We start from the raw sequence: 23,223 nt of genomic DNA on the forward strand, positions 1-23,223 counted from the left end.
CCTACTTGCATGTAAGCACATGTATGCAGGTGTATAAACACACATATACACACACGTATACACACATGTGCCCTACATGATCTTTAAGACTCTAAGAAGCCAGATTGTCCAGTGAGTGAAGATGACACCTGACGAATGTGTCTAGTGTTCTCTTAGCCTTCCCAAATCACCAGGGCAAAACGTCTTACAAACAAAACTACCAAGAAATCAGGCTCCTTGCTATAGCTTATTCACCCTGATCTTAGACGTTTTTACAGAGGCTCATCCTAGCCATGGCTTCTAAACTCCACCAGTGTTTTTTAAAGCTCCAAGCCCAGTAAGTTTTTTACCCAGCAATCTGGCCTCCCACTAATGACATAATCCCCACCCTTTCTGCCTTTCCTCTTTAAACCAAGAGCCAGACCCTCTTCCAACACATTGTCCTTCAAGGTGTTATAAATCACAGCTTTGTCACCTCATAATCACACAAATGACCCTCAGATGTGACCTTTTAACATATCTGCCAGGCAAGAGGGATATTCTGAGCTATGAGGAAAGGAGCTTGGAAGTTGGAGGGAACGGTGCCCTTCAGTCCATAGTGGGGACCTGGCTAGATGTTTTTTTTCAGGAGCAGGGTTCTATAAGCTGATTGACAAACATAAATCACAAATTTCAAAAGGATCTGAGCAAAGAAAATATAGAAAATCAGAGGTGGACCACTACATTCAATTTGGGCAGATGAACTGCTCCTAAATAGAATTCACTCCTTTGCTAGAGAAACGAAGTCCAGGCTATCTTCCCCTACTCTTCTGTCCCCAGACAGGAGTTTACGGATAACCTTAGAATCTGGAGACCATCCCTTCCTCTTCCCAAAAATGAATGGAAGAGACGTCAAAAAGCTGAGTTCTGAGTCATAACCATCGTGCATCTGGCAATGTAAATAGTCGACTAACCTTTCTGAGCCGTGGGCTCTCATTTACAAAATGGAGATAATGATGCCTTTATTCATGAGGTGCTGTGTGTAGCCCTCTGTGAACTCTGAAAGGTTACATAAATAAGAGGAGCCTTCAGTATAATGATCCAGGCACATTTCCAAACCGCCAAAGTTAATGTCAAAACCTTAGGAACCATGTGCTAGTGAGTTACGGTGGGGGAAGATAATCCTGCTAGCCTGAGGAAGAATACTTCTCGCCATCCTAAGAAGACAAGAAGAGTCTTCGTGCGCAGAGACACATCCTGATCATGCCCCATCACTGCTTTGAAGAGTACAGTCCCTGGCGTGGTTTACTGGCTGAACTGAAGAAAATAATTATGGCCAGAAATGAAATAGAAATAGACTTTTTTTTTTCAATATAGCATCCAACCTTGCAGAAATGCCTGAGGTGGGAGGGTGGAAACTGGGATAAGGAAGAGGAAAGAGGGAGGGAGGGAGGGAGGGAGGGGGGGAGGGAGGGAAAGAAAGAGGAAAGGGAGAGGGGGTTAGACAAGAAAATGCAGAGAGAGAGAGAGACAGGGACAGAGACAGACAGACAGACAGACAGACAGACAGACAGACAGACAGACAGAGATGCTTTACTCTCCTCTAACCTAACCCTGCACCTCGGGTAAAGTAGCTGTTATTATGATTGCTTTCATTTTCCCGCCAGGCTTATGGTCTGTGGAATTTGCCCAAGGTGGTGTTAATAACATGGACAGTAACCCAGATTTGAACTCACACTCCTAGCATGCCTTTTCGATTCCTTCTTTTACTATCTAGATTAAAACTAATCTTTCCAGATGTGCGACAAATCTCCAGTCTTTCGTAGGTTTCTGAGACGTGGGGTGTCGGAGGCTTCTACACTCTCTACTGAGGCTCCAGCTGGCTCTGACCTGCTGATTAAGGAAACCCAGGGCTGATTAGTTGGGGAGAGGTAAAGCCAAATTGTATTCAAAGACAATATCAGCAGGCGCAAGTAAACAGTATAGGCAAGCGGCAGGGTACTGGGGTCAGCGCACAAACGCTTGTGAGAACAATACTTACACATAGTAGGTCTGGTTAAACTGAGTGGTGGACTGTCTTCAATCGGATACGGAGGACCGCAGCAGTTAAATCAGACTCCCAGGCACTAAAATCCCACAGACAGAGCCTAATTGAAAATCCCAGAGGAGCCCAATCGAGTTTGGTCAAGGAAAGCCTGTCACACTCATAACATTCCTCTTGGGACTTCAACCTCAGAGCAGCCCCAGCCTGCCCAGAAATTCCAGTCAGAGATTTCTTTTTTAGATTTCAGAGATACTTAGAAGCGACTTAAGTTTAAATTTAAGCAGTTTTGTTTCCCAAGGACCGTGAACGGTTTCTCCAACGTTGGGTCCTGCCTCTACCTCCCACCGTGTAACCCCGTGCGTCCTCACCCATCCTGTCTCCTCTTTCTCCGATTGCCACTTCCTCTTCTCACCGGAAATGCTCCTGAAATGTTCCACATCCTTTATCTCTGCAGTCCCTGTCGTCCTTGTCTTTCAGGCGCTCACCTTACCCCAGGTGATTCATCTAACAGATTTTCCTGATCAAAGACGGTTCCCTCCCTAAGTGAAGTTCAAGTACAAGCTCTTAAGCTATGAACTTTTTCACATCGCTAGCCGTGCCTTTAATACGTGTTTATTCCCCAGAGGTAAAATGACAAAGTGGCAAACCATGAAACTGCAGAGGTGTCTGTGATCACGTGAACTCTGGCACGGCTAAACCACTCAAGACTAATTAGCACTGGAAATCGCAAACCCGGAGCTCTGTGATTATTATCAGATTTGCATAACTCATCATAATCTATTATAAATTCATTATAACAGGAGGTCTGTTCTCTTCCTCTCCCACCCCCGCCAAAACATTAAAATATTCTGCTTTGGAGAAGAGAAAACAAGCCAGTGACATGACAGTATGTGATGTTTATGGAAAACTACCTTCTTCACCCAGATACTCTGACAGCTACTCAGGCCAGAGATATCCAGCACAAAGCAAATTCACTCCAAATGCCAAGACCAGCTGCTTTACCGGAGCCTTGATGGTTTGTAGATATTTGTTTTATATTCCCCATCAATCCCTTGTTCCCAGTGTGTTCCCCACTCTCTTGACACATTTTTAGAATCGTGATCTATATTTGTACATTAACTTTTTTCATTTTCCCACCGCTACCAATTTTATGCATGAAGCCCACTCATCAAGCATTTATGGGGAGATTAACTGTGGAGAAGTTCACAGACATGTAAGCAGAAAGCATGACCTCTGCCCTCAAGTCAACCTTCTAAGTATCCATAACAGAAAGCAGTCCTTGACGTTACTTCTTCCGTGAACCAGTGCTCTGAGAATCACCTGCTATTCTGAGCATCTATGTTACATAATCATATATGCTCTTCACCGTCACCTCCAGGGTATCATTATTTAGCTCTACTTTACAACCAGTCTAACTGGTAGTCAAGAGAGATTAAATAACTTACCCACAGCCAGTATTAAATAACTAGTTAGTGGTAGAACTGAGATAGCAACCCAGGTCTATCCTATTCTAAATGCTGGTAGTGGGTCTAGGCATGGGCTTGGTTAATATGTGTACTTTTCCAAGCATACACAAAGCCCTGCGTTTAATCCCCAGCGCTGCATAGAACTGGGTGGGTATCATTGTCTCTTCTAAAATAGCTGCTCCTCCTTAGTTCCATCCCAAATGCTGGTGACAAGAATGATGTAGGCAGAGGTAAGATGACATGTCATGCCCTGGCCCTGATTCAGCCTTAGTAACTCACCACAGTGAAACAAGTGATGTACTAGAGCCAGCATCTCTACCTCTACCATGCTGCCCAGAGCACACAGGATGCTCAAACACAGGCACCATGTTCTACTCATGGGTGCTTCCACCAGAACCCAGAACAATGACTTTGAGAGATAGTGATCAGCTTCTATTTAGAGGAAAGAGACTGTAAAATGAGACTGGGCAGGTGAAGGAAGGGAGTTGGGGGAAAATGTAACTTCTGTTATTAAGTTCCCCACACAGAGTATCCGACACTGTTTACTTTCTAAAAACGTTTAAGGCCACCTTAGAGTACTAAGTTGACTCCCATGACTGCTTGTGTGTAATCTTAGCAAGAGAACCACCCTTTGACATGACCTAGAATCCACAAGGCATGGCTTGTTCTGCTCTGGTTGTGATATAAATCGCTTTGTGTTGTAGTCCTGGCTAGGATGGCGAATGGAGGGTGACATCATCTGTCTTTGTTAATTATTAATTGGTGAGATAATAGTAACGATACCTTGCTCATTTAGCAAGGTTACTTTCAAGGTGGTTGTTCCTATAGCCCTATAACGACTCACTTAGGATTTATATATATATATATATATATATATATATATATATATAGTGTATGGAACCAATGCTGAGGTATATAAGAGAATCCAAACGAGGCCCAAAGAGATACTGGTCCAAAGCTCTTTTTGTTTATTCAGCTTCTTGTTGCAGGAGTGAAAAACTGTTGACTTGAGGAGATACATTGTGTTTTCTTTGGTTCTCTCTATATTTTTGTTAATTTATTATTCTTATTCTCTTTCCTGTCCTCCATTTCCCTCCTCCTCCTTCCTTCCTCCTACTCCTTCCTCCTGCCTCCTGTTTCTTCTCCTCTATCCCTCCCCCACCTCTTCCTCCCTCCTCCCCTTTCTTCTCCTCCATCTCTCCCCCACCTCTTTCTCCCCCCTCCCTTTTTCCTACTCCATCCCTCCCCCAACCCCCTTCTCTCTCTCTCTCTCTCTCTTCTCTCTCTGTAGTAGAGGAATCTGAATTTGTTCCAAGACACCTCTCTCTCTCTCTCTCTCTCTCTCTCTCTCTCTCTCTCTCTCTCTCTCTCCCTCCCTCCCTCCCTCCCTCCCCCTCCCTCTCTCTCTCTCTCTTTAGTGCAGGAATCTGAATTTGTTCCAGGACACAGTTTGAGCCCTGCTCCCATGCTCAGCAGCAGCCTCAAGACTGGGGAACAGATGAAGTCCTGAGTAAGCGTGTGTTGCTGACATGAGCATAGCCAGTCAAGACTTCAAGGCCTCTGACCCTGGGAATGGCAAAGTTTCCACATCAGCACAGAGGGATACCCAAGCCTTTCCCTGATCGAAGTAGAAATGCTGGCGAACCACTGACCTTTGGCTGAAACCAGTGTGAGCAGAGCATAGATAACGTCCTCCTCCAGGATAACAGCAGCTGCTCCCCTACAGGACCTCCTACCCACAGTAGCAAGTGCATCCTCCCCGTTCAGCTGTGTGTAATGAGTCCTCCTCCTTGCTCAAAGGCACGTAATAAATGCTCTGAGTTTCCAGGCCGGTTCGTCTCCATCAGAGTGCACAACCCACTTGATTCTAGCTTTTCTCTAATTGTTAATTGTGTTGTGTGTCTGTACTTACTTCATGCTTCCATTACTCCCAATTGGGTCAGGTAACACCCCCCCCAAAAGCCTTGCTTGTCACAGCACAGTATCAATTTGACTTTGGCCTTTTATTCTGTTAAATAAAATAGCTGACTATTTTATTTTCACATCTCACAATACAGGAGAAAGAAGAAAACTGCACTTTTTAATTCTACTTCCCCCTCCAAAACTATTCTCTCTGCTAAGAGAAGTCTATCTTCTCAGTGAGCTTCATTTAGATGTGCTCAAGTTCGGCACCATGATCTCCCGGTGACATGGGACAAGAAATACACACTGATGAGGAGCCCTTCTGCTCTTACCTGTCTGGCTGAGTTGTGCTAGGCCAAGCGGGCACCATCCGAGGGCAGCAGGGGTTGCAATCATTGGGGACTCAGGCACCATGGGCATGTGGCCTTCCACGATGGCCTCATTTCCTTGTTGAAATGAAGCTGTTGCTTTGCCCGTCTGGCTCTGGACTGGCTTCATTTCAGGAGCAGGTCCCATGGGCATCATCCCAGGAGGAGGAGAGCCCCATCATCAGCACCATGGGGATGCCAGCATCATGCCAGGGCACAGAGGACCTGGGAGATCAGGGAGAGGTGGGATCGTGGCCCCTGAACAAAGAGTTGAAGTGCTTTTTCCTTGTTGAAATGAAGCTGTTGCTTTGCCCATCTGGCCCTGGGCCTGCTCTTCCATCCATTTCTGGAAGGAGTCTCACATTCTCCTGTGTTTTCTACCACTACAGTGACTTTCTCCAAGTTGGAGAATCATGGGTAAGACACATATGGCAGTAGTATCTTCGGCACATTGCTCTGCAGGCTGTTGGCTACCAGGTCAACTTTGGGCTTTTAAAGTACATCTGTGGTGTAGAATTGTTCTTTGAGAGTTCACTTGGCCATCCATATTCTTCAGGCTCCGAGTGGTGAGTTTTATGAAGAGTGTCCAAGTGGCTGAGCTTTGTTCCTGGCATGGCTTGACTTTTGCTGTTCCTGAACTGTTCATGCGGCTTTGCTCTTGTCATTTTTGCCCTGATTTGAGTTTAGGTCCTACCATTCACCCACTCCCCATCTCCACCCACCCCCCGTTGAAAACTGCACATGGGATTGTTCAACTTCCTGAACTGTTGCAATGTTTTATTCCAATCTCCTCCTTGCTTGGAAGATGTTAGGTTCCAATGCCTCAACCTCTAAGATGGCAGCGCTATTGACAATGTCCAAAATGACAGTCTAGGGTTAGCCTGGGCTAGCCTCTACAGGGCAAACAGAAGAATTGCTGGCAGACAGATAAAACCTTCCACTCAGTGCTCCTCAGAAACCTGTGAAATGGGTTTCTGTTGACAGGGAGAGGCACTTCTTTCCTGTTTCCGTGGAGCATCTAGTTCTATTAACACATACCTGTAACACATATCAAAGCCCCCATGCTGGCTCTCCCAGCCCACAAAACTCCTGCCCCACTACCCACCCTAAACTTGCAGGTTGTTCCAGTCTACAGTCAGAATCCCCTCCATCCCAACTTGTTTCCTTTCTACCTGGCAAGGCTTTGTCTTCCTTCTTGCTCTCCTTTCTCCCTCCCAAGAAGTAACCATGGAGACTTTGAATTTCTCTAAATAAACCTTTCCATCCATGGCATCTTAGTTTCTATTGCTGAGAAGAGATAGTATGACCGACCACAGCAACTCTTATAAAGGAACATTTCATTGAGGGCTTCCTTACAGTTCAGAGATTTAGTTCGTTGTCATCAAGTTGGGTTGGGAAGCGTGGCAGCACACAGGCAGACATAATGCTGGAGAAGGGGCTGAGAGTTCTACATCTGGATCTGAAAGCAGCAGGAAGAGGTGGGGGGGGGGGAGCCTGGCTTGAGCATCTGAGACCTCAAAGGCCACTTCCAGTGACACATTTCTCCCAACAAGGCCAAACCTCCTAATAGTGCCACACTACAGAGGTCCATTTTCATTCAAAATACCACACATGGAGCTCTGTAGTTTGTCAATTTTTCTGCAATCTCGATTCCAGAAACCTCTATAGATGGTCCATACAGGGTTGGCGATGGTGGGAAATCACTGTTTATCATATTTAAGGCAACTGGACAAAAGGGTGAGCCCCTCATCCTGCTACAAAATGAATTGCAAATATTTTACAATGAATTGATTAAGTCCTTACTCAAAGAGTCAAACCCAGAGCAATGTTAAGTAAAGATAAGTATCACATAAAACAAAGATAATGATCATGTTTCTTAAGGAGGCTCATGGAGTGAAGGTCAGACATAAGTGGTCATCAGGTAGATCTTGTCTTTGGTACCTCTAAAGGTGGGCAGTGAATACATAGAGCCTTGTTTAACACTGAAGGACCTATTGGAAATGTTCAAACAGACCTGTCCTTTAGAAACTCCTTTGAAATCATGAAAATGGTCCCCTGTCTTTGCCATCCACAGTCCCTCCCAGGGAAATGGCCTTTTGGAATGGAAAAGGTTTCCCCTGCTGCCTGATGTAGACCCACAATCCTGTCATTTTCTCCTAGGAAATTATCTCCTACAGCTCCGTACCCCAGAGTGGAGAAAATGCTGTAAGGTCAGCCAGGAGGGCTGTGGCTTCACCTTGCAGCAAAGTAGCAGAAGAGAAAAAAAAATACAGTATTGCAGAAGAATTTCCAAAAACTCTTCTCAGACTCATAAAGAAATAAAGCAAACAAGTAAATAAAAGGAGAAATGTCGCCAGCAATGCTGATATTTCATGGTGACTTCCTGAGAGCCCTGTGTTCCCAGTCCTAGGAAATTCATACATGTAGACAGACTGTGTCCCCAACCGATTATGTCCTGTTCAGAGATTTCTACTTGATAATAATATAAAATAAGTCCCAATACCTGGCTTGAGACCATCCAGCAGACAAACATGCTGCTTTGAAGACAACATTAACTAATTAATTAATTAACGAATTTAGACCCAGACATCTTCCTACTATATCCATAGTCTCAGCTTCACAGGTCCAGAAATGTGTTCATTCGGTCAACAAACACATATTAGGATTCTACCATGTCCCTGATGTTGCCTTGGGCTCCAGTAAGAGGTAAGAAAGGAGAGCTGGGCCAACGATCCTGCTGCTATGGAGTTCCCATGAATTAGGGCAGAAGCCACAACAGCTGGATGGGTGAGTGGATGCATGAACAAGCACCTTCAGATATTGATAACCACTGTAAGAGAAAGAAGGAGAGGGGCTGGAGAGATGGCTCCATGGTCAAGAGTGGCTACTGCTCTTACAAAGAACCAAAGTTCAGTCCCCAGCACCCAGTGCCTCACAACTCTCTGTGTAATTCCAGCCTCTCGGATCCCCAGCACCTCTGACTCCACAGGCACGTGCACCTATGTGCACAGACACATACACATGCACACATTTTAAATGATAAACTAAACCTTTTATAAAAAGGACAGGAGGGAATGAAGGAAAAAGGGAGGGAAGGAAGGAGGGAGAAAGGGGAGGGAAAAAATAGAAATTATGTAGGGCAAGCTGACCCTTACCCAAGATCCTCAAGACTCATTAGACCTTTACACACCATAAACCACTCACAACAAAACCTCTTCTTTAACAGTCCGTGAAACTATGACACGCCTGCTTTATTTTCTGTCCCCAGGTAGCTCTGGTGGAACTAGTAGAACCCCTGACAGGCTGGCTCTCACAGAATATGCTCAGGTCACTGGGCTATGAAGAGAATCTGCAAAGGGAAATGGTACGGTCATAGGTAAGTCCCTCCCTCTCCCCTCTCCCCTCTCCCCTCTCCCCTCTCCCCTCTCCCCTCTCCCCTCTCCCCTCTCCCCTCTCCCCTCTCCCCTCTCCCCTCTCCTCCCCTCTCCCCTCTCCCCTCTCCCCTCTCCCCTCTCCCCTCTCCCCTCTCCCCTCTCCCCTCTCCCCTCTCCCCTCTCCCCTCTCCCCTCTCCCCTCTCCCTCTATGTTCATCCTTCAGATTATATCTTCTCCTGCCATAGTCTCCTCACCAAAGACACAAAAGCAATGAGGCCTCCTTTTCTCAGACTGGATCCTCCAGAACTGAGAGCCAAGACAATCTTTTTCTCTCCCTGAGTTAATTGCTTCAGATATTCAATTATAATAACCTAAAGTTGTGAGGGGAGAGGAGGGGAGGGGAGGGGAGGGGAAGGGAGGGGAGAGGAGGGGAGGGGAGGGGAACAAGAAAGTTCAAGGAAGATAGGGAATGCAGTGAGCAAGTCTGGAGTGGCTCATTTTGCTATAGATGACTTGTTAAAACATTGAGAGGCTGGTGAGATGGCTCAGCAGTTAAGAGCACTGAGTGCTCTTCCAAAGGTCGTGAGCTCAATTCCCAGCAACTACATGGTGGTTCACAGCCACCCATAATGATATCTGACACCCTCTTCTGGTGTGTCTGAAGATAGCAACAGTATACTTGTTTATAATAATAAATAAATCTTTGGGCCAGAGAGAGTGGGCCTGACCAGAGTGAGCAGAGTTCCTAAATTCAATTCCCAACAACCACATGAAGGCTCACAACCATCTGTACAAACTAAAAAATAAATACACTAATTAATTAATTAAAATTTTGTGAACTCTGAAAGCGTCCCATGCTATAGATGACAGTCGTGGATCAGTGTGCACTGCCTGGCTTTGGTAGCTGCAATAAGCTTATATAGGCTAATCCCTTAGTTTGTAGTGAATGTACAAAGGTGGGCTGGAGTGGCTGGCAAGTTTGACCTCTGCCTCTGTGATAAGCGCCACAACCAGAGCAACTGAATAGGAAAATAAAACAGTTTATTCCATCTTACACATCCCTCAAAAGGTTTCTCATGCTGCTCCTTAGCTGTCGTGTGCTTGGGCAACTGCTAGTTGGATGGATGCTTTGCGGTTCCTAAAAATCCTATTTAGACAGAACCAAGCAAATCATGCCCTTTTGTGTCTTATCCCATTCATACAGTATAATTATCTTGTAATTCATTCATACTGTGCATACTGATAATTATTCTTAATTGATCAGTAATTTGCCATGATATGATATACATCATGACACATTTATCTTTTCATCTATTAATAATCACTTGGGTGCTCTGAAGTTTAGGGTCATTAAAAGAAAGTTGCCATGGACCTGCATGATCAAGTGAAGAACCTGTCTTCTCCTAGATAAGTTTCTAGGAACTGACTTGCGAGGTGACAGTGTACGTGTTTAACATTTTAAGGGAATGGAAACTTTCCCAAGGTGACTACTATTTCATCTGCTCACAGTCAGTAGGTGGGATTTCACACTCTTACCAGTGTGAGAGGGACAGTCTTCACACTTCTGGCCATTGTAATGATGACATTGTAACCACAATGGCACAGAGTAGTTTCATTCCGTAGTTCTGTGAAGGAAGTTGAGCATCCATGCACTGCTCCTGGTCATCTAGGTATTTAGTTAGTGAAGCATCTAGTTAAAGATTTTTTCTACTTTAGTTGGTTTATCTGTCCTCTTGCTCTACCTTTCTAAAAGCTTGGAATGTTCCTAGGTGCAAGCAGTGTTTCCGATTAATGTTTGTAAATGGGTTTGCCCAGTCTGTGCCTCACACCTTCGTTTCATTTTCTCTGTAGCATATTCCAAGGACAGACGTTTCCAATGTCAGCGCTGCATGTTTATCTGTAAGTGCACCTTTCACTGTCTCTAACAAACTCTACTGTGTCATGTTGTCATTGATGTCTTTTCCAAGGAGACCTACATGCCCCTTTTCATCCCCTGTTGAGGGGTTCAGGACCTCTGCACCTCACTACAGTCTCATAACTCAGCTGGAAATGAAATCTGTTCAGAATCCAACATTAAATATACTCAGAGAAATGCTAGATTTTAGGCTCAGGATTCTGTGGGCATCTAGTCACAGTGTGTGTGTGTGTGTGTGTGTGTGTGTGTGTGTGTGTGTGTGTAGAATATATATACATATAATATATACATATACACATATACACATATACGAATATACACATATACACATATACACATATACATATATACGTGCTTGATATATTTACTATTTCCAATTTCCAATAATATTTTAATCATGTCTGTGTCATCTCCCAGCAGCTGGTACAAAAGCTTATGGATTCAAGTCACATTGAGGTTGTGTCCTGATTAAGTCAATTATATTTTGAACCCACATGTTTTCCTGTGATTTTATTATTTTTCCAAGCAACATCAACTACACTCCAGAAATGTGATAATAATGTTGTTTGCATCCACTTAAAGGAAGAAAGATGCCAGGGGAATAGAGAGATGGTACCCTACCAGTAAGGCTTCAATAAGATGGGCGTAGGGGGAGACAAGCAGAAGGTGCAGGAGGAGTGCTGACATTCCCAAATAAGGGGAAGGGGGATCCTGAAGACAGAGGAAATAGTTTTCAACCCTGACCTCACAGTAAAATCACCAGGAGTCTTTAGAAGCTCCACTAAGACCAATTAGCACAGCCCAGCTTTGCAAAACCTCTGCAGCTACTATTAATGCTTAATTAATGCTTAGCATTGGGAACCCTGAGACAGGAGCCTTAAGAGGCCTAGGGTGGGAGGTGCAGCATCCAAGGCTTCACTCTCTGACATCTCTGGCTCAAGGACTGACACAAAGCCCCTGCCTCTTCCCTACAACAAAATGTCTACTTGAACTTTTAAAAAACTTGATAAGTGAAAAGGCAAAGCTGGTTTTTTTTGTTGTTGTTGTTGTTAATTTTGTCCCTCAGAAATAAAAATAGCTGTGTTACTTATCCCACCTTTTAAGAACAAATTTCAGAGAAGGGTGTTTTTAAATGGAAACAGCTTTCCTGCCCTGCTTTTTCTCACCCTTTACATATGCATATGTATGTATGTGTGTGTATATATATATATCTTACATAGAAATTTTATTTATATATAAGTTAAATTAAATTTATATAGAAATTTCAATTTCTATATAAAATAAAACACACATTTATGGATTTTGCCCAACTGAAAGTTGGAAAAAGAAGAAAAATGACTCAATTCAACAATTTTCCTAGGCTTATTACATTGATTTAGATGGGGCAGGGAACACATGCTACAGTGGGTGTATGGTGGTCAGAGGACGTTATGGAGTCTATTCATCCACCATGTGGACCCCAGGGATCAAACACACATTCTCATGCCTGGGAGCCAATGCCGTGGCTCACAGAGTCAACACAATTCAACGTTGACACATACCTGAACTCGCTGTTGGAGCTGCAAAGTCTTCATGGGCAATAGTAAAATAAGGTAATACTTAACATGTAAATAACTGCTTGTGGAATAAGTTTTTCTCTCCTTCATTTCAGTGAAATCAATAGATGCTTTTATTTTTATTTATTTATTCACTTTACATTCCAATTGCAGCCCCCTCCCTTTCCCTCTTCCCAGTCCCACCTTCACAAATCCCTGCCCCACATTGCTCCTTTCCTTTCTCCTCTGAGAATAGGAAGGGCCCCACGGTTCCTAACAAGCTCTGGGACCTCAAGTTGCTGCAGGATTAAGCACATCCTCTCCCACTGAGGCCTGACCAGGCAGTCCAGCTAGGGGACGAAGATCCAATGGCAGGCAACAGAATCAGAGACAGCCCCTGCTCCGATTGTTAGGGAACCCACATGAAGATCGGGCTGCACATCTGCTACTAATGTCTAGGGGCCTAGATCCAGTCCATGCAAGCTCTTTGGTTAGTGGTTCAGTCTCTGTGAGCCCCCATGGGCCCAGGTTAGTTGACGGTGTAGGTCTTCTGTGGTGTCCTTGACCCATTCAGCTCCATCCTAACCCCCACTCTTCCACACGATGCTCTGAGCTCTGCCAAATGTTGGCTGTGGGTCTCTGCATCTGTTTCCATTCAATGCTGGATGAAGCCTCTCAGGAGACAGTTATGCTAGGCTTCTGTCTGCAAGCATAGCAAAGTGCCATTAATAGTGTCACGTATTGGCTTTTGCCCATGGTCTGGGTCTCAAGTTGAACCAGTCATTGGTTGGCCATTCTCTCAAGCTCTGCTCCATCTTTTTCCCTTATAGGAATTAACATCTTGTAGGCAGGACAAATTTTGGGTTTAAGATTTTGTGGATGAGTTGATGTCCTTCTCCCTCCACTAGAAGTCCCTCCTAGCTACAGGAGGTGTCTACTTCAATCTCCATATTCCCCACTACTAGGAATCTCAGTTAGGGTCATCCCCACAGAGTCCCAGGACCTTTCCCCATTCTAGGACTCCATCTAGTCCCAGAGATGCACCACCACCACCCCACTGCACTACAGAACAATAGTAATAAAAACTACATTGTACTTAAATAAAAACAGACAGGTTGATCAATGGAATAGAATCAAAACCCCAGAAATAAATGCACACACCTATGGACACTTGATTTTTGACAAAGAAGCCAAAACTACATAATGGAAAAAAGAAAGCATCTTCAGAAAATGGTGCTGGTCTAACTGCATGTCTGTATGTAGAAGAATGCAAATAGATCCATAATTGTCACTGTACACAAACTTAAGTCCAAGTGGATCAAAGACCTCAGCATAAAATGGGATACACTAAATCTGATAGAGAAATTGGGGAACTTTCTTGAACATGTCAGCACAGGAGAAAAATTCCTGTACAGAATACCAACAGAATATCAGAGACTAAGATCAACAATTAATAAATAGCACCTCAGGAAATTAAAAAGCTTCTGCTAGGCTAAGGATACTGTCAATTGGACAAAATGGCAGCCTACAGATTGGGAAAAGATCTTTACCAACCCTACATCTAACAGAGGAATAATATCCAAAATATATTTAAAAAAAAAAACAAAAAACAAAAAAAAAACTCGGGAGGCATAGGCAGGTGGATTTCTGAGTTCAAGGCCATCCTGGTCTACAGAGTGAGTTCCAGGACAGCCAGGGCTATACAGAGAAACCCTGTCTTGAAAAACCAAAGAAGAAGAAGAAGAAGAAGAAGAAGAAGAAGAAGAAGAAGAAGAAGAAGAAGAGGAGGAGGAGGAGGAGGAGGAGGAGGAGGAGGAGGAGGAGGAGGAGGAGGAGGAGGAGGAGGAGGAGGAAGAAAGTTAGACACCAGCAAACCAAATGACCCAATTAAAAAAAAAAAAACAAAAAACAAAAACAAAAAACCAAAAACTAGGGTATAGAGCTAAAGAGAGAATTCTTAACAGAGGACTCTCTAATGGCTGAGAAGCACTTAAAGAAATGTTCTGACTCTAGCTGCATATATATCAAAAGATGGCCTAGTCGGCCATCACTGGAAAGAGAGGCCCATTGGACTTGCAAACTTTATATGCCCCAGTACAGGGGAACACCAGGGCCAAAAAGGGGGAGTGGGTGGGCAGGGGAGTGGGGGTGGGTGGATATGGGGGACTTTTGGTATAGCATTGGAAATGTAAATGAGTTAAATACCTAATAAAAAATGGAAAAAAAAAAAAGAAATGTTCAAGGTCCTTAGTCATCACAGAAATGAAAATCAAAACAATTCTGAGGTTCCATCTTATACCTATCAGAATGGCTAAGATCAAAAACTCAAGGGACAGCATCATCTCCTTGATTTTCCCTGACCACCCAACTTAAAATCTCTTCTCTCCAGCAGACCCCTCTGTTGTTTTGGCAAGGTATCATCACCATGTAGAATTGTCTTCACTTTTATGCTTGTTTCATAATTATTTATTGTCTTTTTTTCTTCTAGATTTCAATTTCATATGAGAACTCACTTATGCTTGGTACATAGCCCCAATAATAATTATCAACTAAATTACTATTAATAAACTATGAGTTTTAAGCCAAACCAGAAATTACATATTTTAAAAGTTTAGATTTCCTGTCCCATTCTCAACTAACTAAGTTGTCACATTGTGATAGTTTCCTTTCATGTGTGTCTTCCCCTGAGACAACAGGAGTCCTGGAAACAGACACTTAGCTTCAGCTCCCATTGCAATTACTCCCTAGCATAGAAACTAATAAAAAATAAAGTGTGTCAATGCTTAGAAACCATGTTTGTTGAAAGAATAAAACACGTTGTGTCTGCCTAGGTGAGTGGGTGGATGGGTGGATGGATGGGTGTACTGATGGAGAAATGAGTCAAAGTCAGAAAGGACCTGTCAAGAATATGGAAATTAGTTTGGAGTCAGGTCACAAACTCTGAACTCCACTCTTTTCCTCTCCTTCGACATTATATGGGAGAGAGAAGAGAAAATAAAAGTCAAAATTATCAAATGGATGCATGTGTTATTGTTAGCACATCTCACTCAAGGACCAGACACAACTCACACTAACACAGGTCATGCTGGAGAGTTTCGCTTTTAATCTCCAGATCAGATATCCACCCATCTGCATTTCACCTGTACCAAAGAAACTGACCTGTATCAACTGCATCAGAGGTCTCGAGGAACTGGAGCGGGCCACTCTGGGTTACTTACATCGGCATTTCTCCTCCCACACCAGCTAAACGTTTCCTGCATGCTCTCTTAAGAGAAGTAGACATCAGCCTTTGCCAAGGATCCCCTTGGGTCACCCAGTGAGCCCTCAGCTTAGTACTCGCTGACATGGAAAGGCTTTGGCAGAGCTCTTCTACTTTAAAACATCCACAGCAGTAAATCTAAGCACCTCAGAACAAATGAACGCCTTTAAGTTAACAAATCTGAATGTTTTAATTATGGTTGTGTCTTTATCCTCACCAGGAGCAAACTGGGGCTCCTTCCTTCCTTTCTTCCCTCCTTCATTTCAGCTTTATTCCTTAGTTTGATGCTTCCCAAACTTTTTCAAAAGCAAGCCCACTTGGAAAATGAATACTATTTGTGATACACAGTTCAGCTAATAGGTGATGATTCCTGGCAGTACAAACAGCCAATCTGGGAACTACAGCCCATGTCATTTGCAGCCCTAGCAGCCGTGGGGACTGGTGCGTTGGGCTAATACATGGATTACATGACAGGGCAAAGACACCAGAATTGGCCATGGTTGCTATACCCAGTGACACTGGATATAAACAACACCGTTGAAAAGATGGCATCTTTGCCTCTGCCAATCGGTTGTCACTGTGACTACCACTGTCGTCCATCTCAGAGGGTTGCTGGTTCATTGACAAAAGCTCACTAGGGACCTAGTCTACTGCTCCCCAGTGACAGGCTCCAAGGCTGTCTTTTGGGTTCTCTAAGAAATTGTAACAACTCTTTAATTAAGGTTCTACATATATTCATGGTGTTCGAAACAACACAGCAATGTATACAAGCAGACATTGCTCTACCTCTACTCCATGGTCCTTTGCAGCTTTTAGATAATCGCTCTTAATGGCTATGTATCCCAAACCAGAAGAGATGGCTCAATAGTAAAGAGCACTGGCTACCTTCCGTAAGGACCTTGGTTCAATTCCAGCACCCTCATGGTAGCCCACAATCATCTATGGGAACTCCAGTTCCCATGCATCTGATGCCCTCTTCTACCATCCTAAGCATGAATCACACATATGGGGCACAGTTGTACACACAGGTAAAACACCCATACATAGACTATAGAATGTATGCACAGGTGTATATATAGGTAAAACTCCCATATATAGAGTATAAGATGTTTAATTTTTGACAAGTCTATGTATCCCTCTAGCGTTTCCTTTTATAAAATATGGGGGGGGGGGAATCAATGTTTTATTGTAAATAATTACATAATTTTATAAATTTATGGCTACAAGGTAGTGGTTGATTCATTAATACAATGTAGAATAACTCGATTAAGCTACTTAATATATCCAGCAACTCAAATACTTAAAACCTCAATATTTTGTGGTAAAATACTTCAAATTATACTCCTAACAATTATCAAATTTACAATATTGTTATTAACAGCATTCACCATGACATACAATAAGTCTCAGGAAAAAAATTACAACTGATTTCAGATTTTGAAAAACTCCTAGTTCTGGGATGGCTGGATTAGAAATCAATATTTTTATTATTCCTAGTTTTTAAACAAACTATATATAGATATATGCATATATCTATATATATATATATAGTGTGTGTGTGTGTGTGTGTGTGTGTGCGTGTATGTGTATGCTATTTTGCCCCTTGGATTTTTACACTTAAATACACAAAATATCCACCTGGGCACCCAGAGTTTTCCAGCAGCAAAGATCTCTACAATTGGGCTGCACCATGATTTATTCTAGAAAGTGTTTATTGATATCTATTTGTTTTATTTTCAATTTCTGTACTATAAAATGCAACATACACATCATTTTTTAAAATGTATGTTTTCAGAAGAAACTTCCAGAATCAGCATTATGAGGCCAGAGGCCAATTCACTCATGGTTTTGCTAAGTCTTCCTAAATGACCCTCTGAGAGGCTGACCATTCTGCATATCTCCAGAAACGTCTGACGTTCCTATTTCTCTCCCAGCTTTGCCAGCAGAGCATGTGGTCCAGCCTTTGGGTTTTTGCCAATCTGATGTATTTTAGTGTCATTTTAAATCGCATTTGTCTTTTGTGGAAGGTTCATCTTCTTTTCATTTGCTAGGGGCCGCCTGTATTTCTTGGTAATAAATCCGCATTCTGCTGGAATTACCTAGCTTTTTCTACTGCTAAACACCGTGCTGTTTAAAAACCATCTCTCCTGGGAGTCACGGTGTTTCTCCGTGTGTTTATTTCTTACTTATCTGGAGAAGATCTCACGAAGCCCAGGCTGCCTCTGCAGCTAACAGGGAACTTTAACCTTTGTCCTCCCTGCCTCTGTAGGACCTCCGATGGGAGACCCTCACTCAAGTCTCAGGGATCATGAGCCCAGAAAGCCACAACAGTCAAGCCTGCTGCAAACACATCCTCATGTGTTTTAATCATGTTTTAATGGCACACAAACCAGCATGCTGAGGTCGAGACCCATACACCACAGAGGTAGAGGAGTCTGACCCCAACCCTATTTTCCAGCAGGCTTATAAAGGCAAAAACCAGAACCTAGGGGGAGGATCGGAGAGGAAATAGGGGAAGTCTAGGGGCGGATATTTACTTCAAGGCACCTGGGACATTGAAACATTTTGTGGTTGTTTTTCCCAAGAGTTCCGGGGAATTAGGCCATCTGGCCGGGGGCCGGGGCCCATGTTCTCAGGGCAGTCAGTATTTTATTTTTTTACTCTTCACCTCTACCTCCCTGGTGGTAGGACCACAAATGTGTACCACCACAGCCAGCTTATGGGTGCTGGGGACCAAGCCCAGGGCTTGGCCTGTGCACTTACTTTAATAATAGCATTTGAAATACTAGGGCGAAGTTGGTGGGTTTTGCGTCAAGTGTCTGCTTTTAGAGATACATGGGGGAGGGGGATAGCAATGGGGGTTGTGGGCTATCTTTATCTCCAGCTTCGGCCCTGGAATCTTAGACTATACCATATTTTGCTGTCCAGTCCTCTAGGTAGGGATAAGTAATAGTGTCTGTTGATACACCAGTTTCTGAAGTTGTAACTGCTTCCAAGGCCTGCGGATCCTGAGCTCTAAACTCCACCTCTTTGCATTCTCCTCTCCTCCCCTTCCCTGCGCTCCTTCTTTTGTTATTGGTGAGAGCGAGCGTCAGTCATTTCAAATGGCGATCACGTGTGAATGTGAATTCCATCTTACCACCGCAGCTTTTCCTTCTTTTCCTAGAGCTCACTTTTCTCCCAGCAAATTTCAAACACTCATGTAAACCTGGGCATGTGGATCCCTCCCTGCTACACTGGGTTTCACTTTGATTTTTTTCCTTAAATCTGTATTAGGGGAAATCAGTACAGAAGAGAGGGCTCTGGGGAGTTCTTCTAGCCAACTGTAGCCAAGCAAACAGGCAAAACCTATCTGTGTTCCAACCAAACAATGAGTACCATGAAGAGATTTAACCAACAGACTCAGCAGACGACAGACAAGACTCAACACCAGGAAACCCAACTACATCCAGTGCTGGACACCTTCAGGAAACTCTGGGGTGTGGCTTCTTACGACACTCTTTCCATTTATACTTAGTTTTGCCCGTGAAATTATTATGCAAACTCAGGAATTTGTTAGCGTCTTTTTAGTAAGTATGTTACAGTTTTTCTCTTACCCAGCTAGCTCCCAAATGATTTGGACCATAGATTTATTTAACATGTTTCAAAGGCACAATACCCGAGTGGTATTACTCTATTTTAATCCTCTAAACTAATCTGGATGCCTCCCAGACAAAATCCCCAAAGATACTGTCATTTTAAGACTCTTTCTGCTCCAGGTGTTTTCCTAATAGTGTCTCTTGGACTCTCTCCCCATGGCTAATCCCCACTTCTTCCCTCTCCTGCCCCTTCCCCTGACTGGAAGGAAGTCCTGCCCAATTCTCTCCCCTGTTCAGTCACTGGCTGATCAGCTTTTATTGACAACTCAGAAAATAAGTGGGGAGCAATGGTTATAGAGCATCGATGCAGGGACACTTAGAAAAGTATTGCCACATGGGGGCACAGAAATCAGCATTTAAATTACACAGTGCACAATAACATTATGCCTACAGAATATAGGTTACAAAATATGTAGACAAGTCAAACATTTACTTACAACAAATCAGGAAGACATTCATTTTTAAATAAAATAAATGTCACACCATTTATTAAAGAATGAAAGTACTCATGTGATGTATGTACTATTTGATTTCATATTAATTAAACTGAGGTTGCATATTTGATATTGCAGGACACAGAGAATCTTCAGTGTTTCTCGGAGTTGCCATTTTGATCTTCTAATTAATTGTCCATGCTAATTACACTGCTTCTCATGAATACACAGGACAAAATGACACGAACATGTTTAGAGTCCTTTTAGAAATTGTTGGAAATTCTGTCGGATTTCCAAGCCAAAATTCAGTTTATGTTTATATATGTTTTATGGATTGGAGAGGAGGCTCAGCAGCTGAGAGCTCTTATGTTTTTGTAGAGGACCTGTGTTCAGGTCCCAGCCCCTATGACACCAGGCTCACAGTCACCTATAAATTCAGTTACAAAGGCTCTGATGTTCTCTTCTGACCTCTGTGACCATGACATCCAGACACACATGCATACACATAATTAAAACTAAAAATAAATATTTAAAATATTTATTTATTCTTTAACAATTTCATACAGGTATATAATATATCTTGATCATACACACTCCCCACTCCTTCCTTCCTCTCCACTCAATGTTCTCTCTTCCACTTTCATAGTCACTTTACTTTTATAACTCAGTAAATCCAGTTACTGCTGTCCACGTGCACACGAATATAGAGTTGTCCACTGGAGCATGAGCAACCTACCAGAAACCACACCCTGTAGGACATATGCTCCCTCTTTCTCAGAAGCCATCAACTGCCAGTCATTCCTCAACTGGGACAGGACCTTATGCACCCATCCCTGAACCAGGCCAAAATTTATTTGATAACTTTAAAAAATTAATCACAGCCAATTTTATTCAAATTCTCAATTTTATTCAAATTCTACAAAACTTATACCAAACATACAGCTTCTTAAAATGTATGGCTCCCTTTATGTAACAACTACTGTGTATTTATTTCAATCCTTTTTCTTCTTTTTTAAATATTTTTTAGTAGAATCTTGGGTTGCCTAGTTGGAAACCTCTGACTTGCTGTTCTGATTAAGTTTCTTTTCAATATTTATGGCCAACTTTTAACTTCCATGAGGAAGACTGCTTTGTCTTCTCTGTCTACTCTACCATGTGACCCAGTTTAGTATCAATCTTTGTGTCAAGACTTGTATTTCTTATCAAACTCACAATCCATCTTTCATATTTTTCTGGGGCCATATTCAGCTTATCTGCTACCACATTAATGCAGATAGGCTAGGGGATCAAAAATCTCAAGTATAAAGAGATAGGCATTTTCAATGAAGTCCCCAAGACAAACCACCAAAAACTAAGTCATTCATAATCGCCAATTCGCAGCACCTTGGCTTTTCCTGAGCCCCAACAAAATCAAGGTTACCATATACACACTCAAGAAATTCTGTAACTGGGTCTTTACATGTGTGAGACTCCTGCTGGGTAACTTTTATTAGCTCTTTCAGCATCCACACTGATCCCAGACATCTTTGTTATGACAGCAGAGGTCAAATAGCAGAAAATATCTGGACACAATGTCTGAGTTGCATTAAGATACTGTGGCTGGTAAAAAGAGATCAACAAGATTATCTTGGCCTTTGGGATGGTCAAAAGAACACAGGACCAGCAGGCATATTCACTGCTGGAGAAACTGGAGAAGAGAACTCACAGAATTACCATCCAGGCTCTCATAAGCTATGTAACATCTTCCATGGATTCATCCAGTTCTGCGTGAAATTTTCAGAGGTCATTTCTTTCTGAATAAACTTAAAGCAGTTCTATCTGTTGCTGGAACCAAATGTAAAGATATTCTGCTCCTTCTACTCACATTGAAACTTTGAACATTGATAGAACACATTCAAATATTTCTGCCTAAACCCATACTTGTCTGCCAGTTAGGCAAACAGCTTCCAACTGCCCTTGGTTGGCTGCATCTGTCTTCTGGTTTCTGGATCTTCAACAGTCTTCACAATCCTGTTTCTGCCTGAGGCTGTTTCAGTTGCATGACAGCCATTTTTTTTTTCCTCAAGAAGCATGAGGATGTCACTGGAATGAAGGTTTTTGTACATCCACAGCAAAGTCTATGATGCAGGTATCACAAAGATCTGATTTCTCTCATAATAATTACTCTTCGTTATATATCTCCTTCACAGAGAGGCACTCAAGGAGCAGAAAGACCTGAAGAAGCCAATCCAGAAAGTAAGACGTGAGAATAGTCAAGTTGTGCTCCGCCATCTTGCTGGAGGGTTGTGTGGTTAATGACTTCATTAATGAAACTCAAGCCAACAATTCAAACCGCAAGTTTTTAGATCAAATAACCTAACAAAATACAATCTAAAGATGTACTGATTTACTAGTTACATGGTAAGAAATGGTGCTAGGGAAATTGCAATGTTTCATTTTTGTAGTTAAACCATTATAGTTCTATAAGAGCAGGAAACTTTGTGTGTATAGTAAAGACACTGAAGTTCACGATATACAGTAATCTGGAATCTGAGTTAAGGTTCTTTCAGGTCAAGGTCATTAGTGTCACATGGTGGATGGCACATACAGTGAGAAGTGATCATGTTGTGTACTCTGAACAAAGGCTGTAGTAAAGTCCCATGGTGCAACACACACGTGTCAGCAGAAGCCACTTGAATTCAATACAGCTTTATTTTTTAATTAATCACTGATTACTGTGTAATCAAGCTTCTACCAACTTTTTTTTCTTTGCAACCCCAACAAGTACCAGGCTAGGACCCACAGTCTGAAGCTCTGTTCTAGAATATTTGCCTAAGAACAGCAGTAAGTAACAAGTACTCACACTCCCTTAATTAAAGCAAGATATCCCTCCAGAACATGACAAATAAAGCGATGAAGGACTCACCCTGAAAGTGGCTTCATGGCACAAACAGCATAGTTACTAACAAACAATTGTTTATTGTCGGGTTAATGGAACCACTTTGAAGCCAGCCATGTCAAACATTATTCTGCATCAAACACTGGCCAGATATACCAGAGCCAAGTCTAGCAGGCCTTGAAGAGAGCTTCCATGGCAGTGGGTATAGCAGTCAGGAACCCAAGATGCAGAGAAAACCTCTGAGTGATGGACTATCTAAACAAGATTGTGACAAACCTTTCCAAAGACAGTACACTGTCTGGATCCTAAGAAAACAGGACACTCCAAGACCTACAATGAGATAGCCATGAGAAAGCTTATACCCAAGGACAAACTCAAGAGATCACAAGACGATGATACCACTTGAGAAGCACGTGAACCAACTCTTTTCCCACTGATCAAAGCTGGTATC

General features: G+C 42.8%; 1 long non-coding RNA gene and 1 pseudogene across 1 annotated transcript; both read right to left on the reverse strand.

The window, feature by feature from the left end:
* Nucleotides 1-964: 964 nt before the first annotated feature.
* 1700063O14Rik (RIKEN cDNA 1700063O14 gene) lies at nucleotides 965-2,023 on the reverse strand. The gene is made up of 3 exons (NR_045383.1): nucleotides 2,000-2,023; nucleotides 1,695-1,851; nucleotides 965-1,275 (listed from the first exon to the last, which is right to left on the reverse strand). It is a non-coding gene; the product is annotated as an RIKEN cDNA 1700063O14 gene (long non-coding RNA).
* Gm19649 (predicted gene, 19649) lies at nucleotides 20,923-22,165 on the reverse strand (annotated as a pseudogene).

The sequence above is a fragment of the Mus musculus genome, chromosome 5 (genome assembly GCF_000001635.26).
Source record: "Mus musculus strain C57BL/6J chromosome 5, GRCm38.p6 C57BL/6J".
Lineage (NCBI taxonomy): Eukaryota > Metazoa > Chordata > Mammalia > Rodentia > Muridae > Mus > Mus musculus.